The sequence below is a fragment of the Ranitomeya variabilis genome, chromosome 7 (genome assembly GCF_051348905.1).
Source record: "Ranitomeya variabilis isolate aRanVar5 chromosome 7, aRanVar5.hap1, whole genome shotgun sequence".
Classification (NCBI taxonomy): Eukaryota; Metazoa; Chordata; class Amphibia; order Anura; family Dendrobatidae; genus Ranitomeya; species Ranitomeya variabilis.
Genome location: NC_135238.1, coordinates 78,237,351 through 78,243,350, shown reverse-complemented (window position 1 = coordinate 78,243,350; position 6,000 = coordinate 78,237,351).

The window sequence follows — 6,000 nt, the reverse complement described above, 5'->3', positions numbered from 1 at the left end:
GTACTGATCTGTCCTTCCTGGTTCTCTGACCCCTTGGCTCATCTCGGTTAATTCTTTGGTCTTGTCCCTGATACCTCGCTCTTGTCTGGCTTTTGACCCTTGGTTTTTCACTGACTACATTGTTGTTCTCTGTCCTGTGCTATGCGCTCTTAGCCGACTTCCCCTCCTTTCACGCGGTAGCTCCGCCCCTCTGCGATCACGTGACTGTCTAGTCTCAGGTCCTGTGTTTACTGCATGCCTTAGTTTCTGGTCCTGTGTGCACTGCGTGCCCTGCTCCTTGCACCCCCGTCTCTCGGTCCCGTGCCCCCTGCTTGCGCCATCTAGGATTTCCGCAGTGATACTATCTGTGTCACTACACATACAGCCAAGGCAACAAAGGAGTGGCTCAAAAGGAAGCACATTAAAGGTTGTGGAGTGGCCTAGCCAGTCTCCAGGCCTTAATCCCATAGAAAACTAATGGATGGCGTTGACGCTCCAAGTTGCCAAGCGACAGACTCAAAATCTTAATGATTTAGAGATGATCTGCAAAGAGGAGTGGAACAAAATTCCTCCTGACATGCGCGCAAACCTCATCATCAACTACAAAAAATGATTGACTGCTGTGCTTGCCAACAAGGGTTTTTCAACCAAGTATTAAGTCTTGTTTGCCAGAGGGAACAAATACTTATTTCTCACTGCAAAAATGCAAATAAATATATATAATTTATACAATGTGATTATCTGGATTTTATTTTTGATATTCTATCTCTCAATGTTAAAATTAACCTATCCTTAAAATTTATAGACTGTTCATGTCTTTGTCAGTGGGCAAACGTAAATCGGCAAGGGATCAAAAACTTATTTCCCCCACTGTATATGCATAGGCCCTCTGACTGAGCACTCCACCCATCTTTTTTTAATGCTTTACGGATCTACATTTGGTACATCTGCCGCAAGTTTCTTTCCTTACATGAATGACATTCTCATGTTCCTGAAAAATTATTTTTGTTCATTCTTTGGGTTATGCCGACAAAAGTGGTCTTGAGAGATCATAATTACAGCAGGATTTCCTGTCTTCCGAGCATGTTTTTACATTTTGCAGTAGTTTTAGACTTTGTTAAATTGTTCCACATGTTGAGTTTCCTGGTGCTAAAAACGCTCTTAATACTTTATGTTTTAATGACTGAAAATTACTCTTTTTCTATTTAACTACAATATTGAGTTCATTCACATTATTTTAACGCAGTTTTAAATTTGAGTCAGTGGCCTGATGTAGGATTTTTGCTTTAAAAAAGTGTTAAATTTAGGCTTTTATTAGTTGGAAATATTTTAAGAAAATATGGTTGTGAGTGTGTTTGTCGGAAACAATTAACACTAGTTAATTTGTACAATAACAAATTTAATTTGACTCAATCTTTGTCTACAGTAAAATCTTACTATAGTTCTTTAATTGCAATACGATAACATAGATGTTTGAATTAGGCCGGGGTCACACTAGAGAGGAATACGGACGTATGACAGGCGCAAAAAAAACACATTGCACACGAACCAATGTTTCTCTATGGGGCAGCTCCTATCTGTCGTATATTTCTCGGCCGTATTTTACGGGGTTGAGAAAATCGCAGCATGCTGCGTTTGTCAGCGTATTGCGCAAAAAATCCGCCAATGAAAGTCTATGGGGGCGAGAAAAATATGGACTACACACGGACCATACATATGACTTGCGAGAAATACGCACCGGTGTTCTATAGAAAAGCCGGCAATTCAGTGCGGTGTACAGTAAAATCACAATGACAGGTTAGCATAAAATAGATAAAATAAATGTCTACACATAGTATAGGTAAATATATATATACTAGACTGTGGCCCGATTCTAACGCATCGGGTATTCTAGAATATGCATGTCCCCGTAGTATATGGACAATGATGATTCCAGAATTCGCGGCAGACTGTGCCCGTCGCTGATTGGTCGAGGCAACCTTTATGACATCATCGTTGCCATGGCAACCATTATGACATCTACGTCGATACTGTGCCCGTCGCTGATTGGTCGAGGCTGCCAGGCCTCGACCAATCAGAGACGCGGGATTTCCATTATGACATCATCGTCGCCATGCTGTGCCCGTCTCTGATTGGTCGAGGCCGCCAGGCCTCGACCAATCAGAGACGCGGGATTTCCAGGACAGACAGACAGACAGAAAGACAGACAGACAGACAGACGGAAAAACCCTTAGACAATTATATATATACTAGACTGTGGCCCGATTCTAACGCATCGGGTATTCTAGAATATGCATGTCCCCGTAGTATATGGACAATGATGATTCCAGAATTCGCGGCAGACTGTGCCCGTCGCTGATTGGTCGAGGCAACCTTTATGACATCATCGTCGCCATGGCAACCATTATGACATCTACGTCGATACTGTGCCCGTCGCTGATTGGTCGAGGCCTGGCGGCCTCGACCAATCAGAGACGTGGGATTTCCATTATGACATCATCGTCGCCATGCTGTGCCCGTCTCTGATTGGTCGAGGCCTGGCGGCCTCGACCAATCAGAGACGCGGGATTTCCAGGACAGACAGACAGACAGACAGACAGACAGACAGACAGACAGACGGAAAAACCCTTAGACAATTATATATATAGATATACTGTATATGTCAGTGAGACACATATGTTGTGAATTTGGTTTTTGGGCTCCCCCGGTGGTCGCTGGTGGTACTGGACTTGTGTGCTTCACTTTCTCTGTTCACCTGCTTCCATCAGGATGTGGGAGTATCCTATTTAGCCTTGCTGCTCAGTTATTCTAGTGCCGGCCATCAATGTAACCAGAGCCTTTCTGTTGCATGTTCCTGCTTCTAGACTACCATCAGCTAAGTTGGACTCTTAGTCCTAAGTTTGTTTGCATTTTTGTTCCAGTTCACAGTTATGTTATGTTTCTGTAGCTGGAAGCTCTTGTGGGCCGAAATTACCACTCCGGTGTCATGAGTTGACACATGAGTCTTAAAGTAATTTCTGGATGGTATTTTAATAGGGTTTTCAGCTGACCGTGAAGTTCCCTATTGTATCTTCTTACTATCTAGTAAGCGGACCTCGCTTTGCTGAACCTACCTTCATACTGCGTATGTCTTTTCCTCTGAACTCACCGTCAATATATGTGGGGGGCTTCTGTCTCCTTTTTGGGGGAATTTCCCTAGAGGTAAGCCAGGTCTGTTTTTTCCTCTATTAGGGTTAGTTAGTTCTCCGGCTGGCGCTGGGCGTCTAGGGATAAAACGTAGGTACGTCACCCGGCCACTGTTAGTTGTGTGGTAGGTTTAGCTCACGGTCAGCTCGAGATTCCATCACCCAAGAGCTAGTCTGTTATTTAAGTTCTCTGACGTTCCCTTGCCATTGGGAACCATGACAGTATGGCCGGCCGAGGGTTAAAACCGTTGGCAGAAGAAAGGAGAGAAAAAGAAGTCTGCAGATTTTTTTTTTTTTCCCTCTGAGCTTGCTCTATAGTTGACTTAGTTGCATTTCTGCTCTAATTGCAGCCTTTGTCTCTCTCTCTCCTTCTAATCCTTGAATGGCTCTGATCTCACCTGATTAAAATGGATCCTCAGAGTTTGGCTACAGGTTTGAATAATCTTGCTACGAAGGTTCAAAATTTACAGGATTTTGTTATTCATGCTCCTATATCTGAACCTAGAATTCCTATACCAGAATTTTTCTCCGGGGATAGATCTCGTTTCCTGAATTTCAAAAATAATTGTAAATTATTTCTTTCCCTGAGATCTCGCTCCGCTGGAGATCCCGCACAGCAGGTTAGGATAGTAATTTCCTTGCTGCGGGGTGACCCTCAAGACTGGGCATTTGCATTGGCACCCGGGAAACCTGCGTTGCTCAATGTGGATGCATTTTTTCTGGCTTTGGGGTTGCTTTATGAGGAACCTAACTTGGAGATTCAGGCTGAAAAAGCATTGATGGCCCTATCTCAAGGGCAAGATGAAGCTGAAATATACTGCCAAAAATTTCGTAAATGGTCTGTGCTTACTCAGTGGAATGAGTGCGCCCTGGCGGCGAATTTCAGAGAGGGTCTCTCTGATGCCATTAAAGATGTTATGGTGGGGTTCCCTGCACCTACAGGTCTGAATGAGTCCATGACAATGGCTATTCAGATTGATCGGCGTTTGCGGGAGCGCAAACCTGTGCACCATTTGGCGGTGTCTTCTGAGAAGGCTCCAGAAAATATGCAATGTGATAGAATTCTGTCCAGAAGCGAACGGCAGAATTTTAGGCGAAAAAATGGGTTGTGCTTCTATTGTGGTGATTCAACTCATGTTATATCAGCATGCTCTAAACGTACAAAAAAGGTTGATAAGTCTATTTCAATTGGCACTTTACAGTCTAAGTTTATTCTGTCTGTGACCTTGATTTGTTCATTATCGTCAATTACCGCGGATGCCTATGTCGACTCTGGCGCCGCTTTGAGTCTAATGGATTGGTCCTTTGCCAGGCGCTGTGGGTTTGATCTAGAGCCTCTGGAAGTTCCTATACCTCTGAAGGGTATTGACTCTACACCATTGGCTAGTAATAAACCACAATACTGGACACAAGTGACTATGCGTATGAATCCAGACCATCAGGAGATGATTCGCTTCCTTGTGTTGTACAATCTACATGACGTTTTGGTGCTCGGATTACCATGGTTACAATCTCATAACCCAGTCCTTGACTGGAAAGCAATGTCTGTGTTAAGCTGGGGATGTCAGGGGGCTCATGGGGACGTACCTTTGGTTTCCATTTCGTCATCTATTCCCTCTGAGATTCTGGAATTTTTATCTGATTATCGTGATGTTTTTGAGGAGCCTAAGCTTGGTTCACTACCTCCTCACAGAGATTGCGATTGTACCATAGATCTGATTCCGGGCAGTAAATTTCCAAAGGGTCGTTTATTTAATCTATCTGTACCTGAACATGCTGCTATGCGAGAATATATTAAGGAGTCCCTGGAAAAGGGACATATTCGTCCTTCTTCATCTCCCTTAGGAGCCGGTTTTTTCTTTGTATCTAAAAAAGATGGCTCTTTGAGGCCGTGTATTGATTATCGACTCTTGAATAAAATTACAGTCAAATATCAGTATCCTCTGCCACTGCTGACTGATTTGTTTGCTCGAATAAAAGGGGCTAAGTGGTTCTCTAGGATTGATCTCCGTGGGGCGTATAATTTGGTGCGAATTAAGCAGGGGGATGAGTGGAAAACCGCATTTAATACGCCCGAGGGCCATTTTGAGTATTTAGTAATGCCTTTTGGTCTTTCAAATGCCCCTTCAGTCTTTCAGTCCTTTATGCATGACATTTTCCGTGAATATTTGGATAAATTTATGATCGTGTATCTGGATGATATTTTGATTTTTTCGGATGACTGGGATTCTCATGTCCAACAGGTCAGGAGGGTTTTTCAGGTTTTGCGGGCTAATTCCTTGTGTGTGAAGGGTTCTAAGTGTATTTTTGGGGTTCAAAAGATTTCTTTTTTGGGGTACATTTTTTCCCCCTCTTCCATTGAGATGGATCCTGTCAAGGTTCGGGCTATTTGTGATTGGACGCAACCTTCTTCTCTTAAGAGCCTTCAGAAATTTTTGGGCTTTGCTAATTTTTATCGTCGATTTATAACTGGTTTTTCTGATGTTGCTAAACCTTTGACTGATTTGACCAAAAAGGGTGCTGATGTTGCTGATTGGTCCCCTGCTGCTGTGGAGGCCTTTCGGGAGCTTAAGCGCCGCTTTTCTTCCGCCCCTGTGTTGCGTCAGCCTGATGTTACTCTTCCTTTTCAGGTTGAGGTCAATGCTTCCGAGATCGGAGCTGGGGCGGTTTTGTCGCAGAAAAGTTCCGACTGCTCCGTGGTGAGACCTTGTGCGTTCTTTTCTCGAAAATTTTCGCCCGCCGAGCGAAATTATGATATTGGTAATCGGGAGCTTTTGGCTATGAAGTGGGCTTTTGAGGAGTGGCGTCATTGGCTTGAGGGGGCTAGACATCAGGT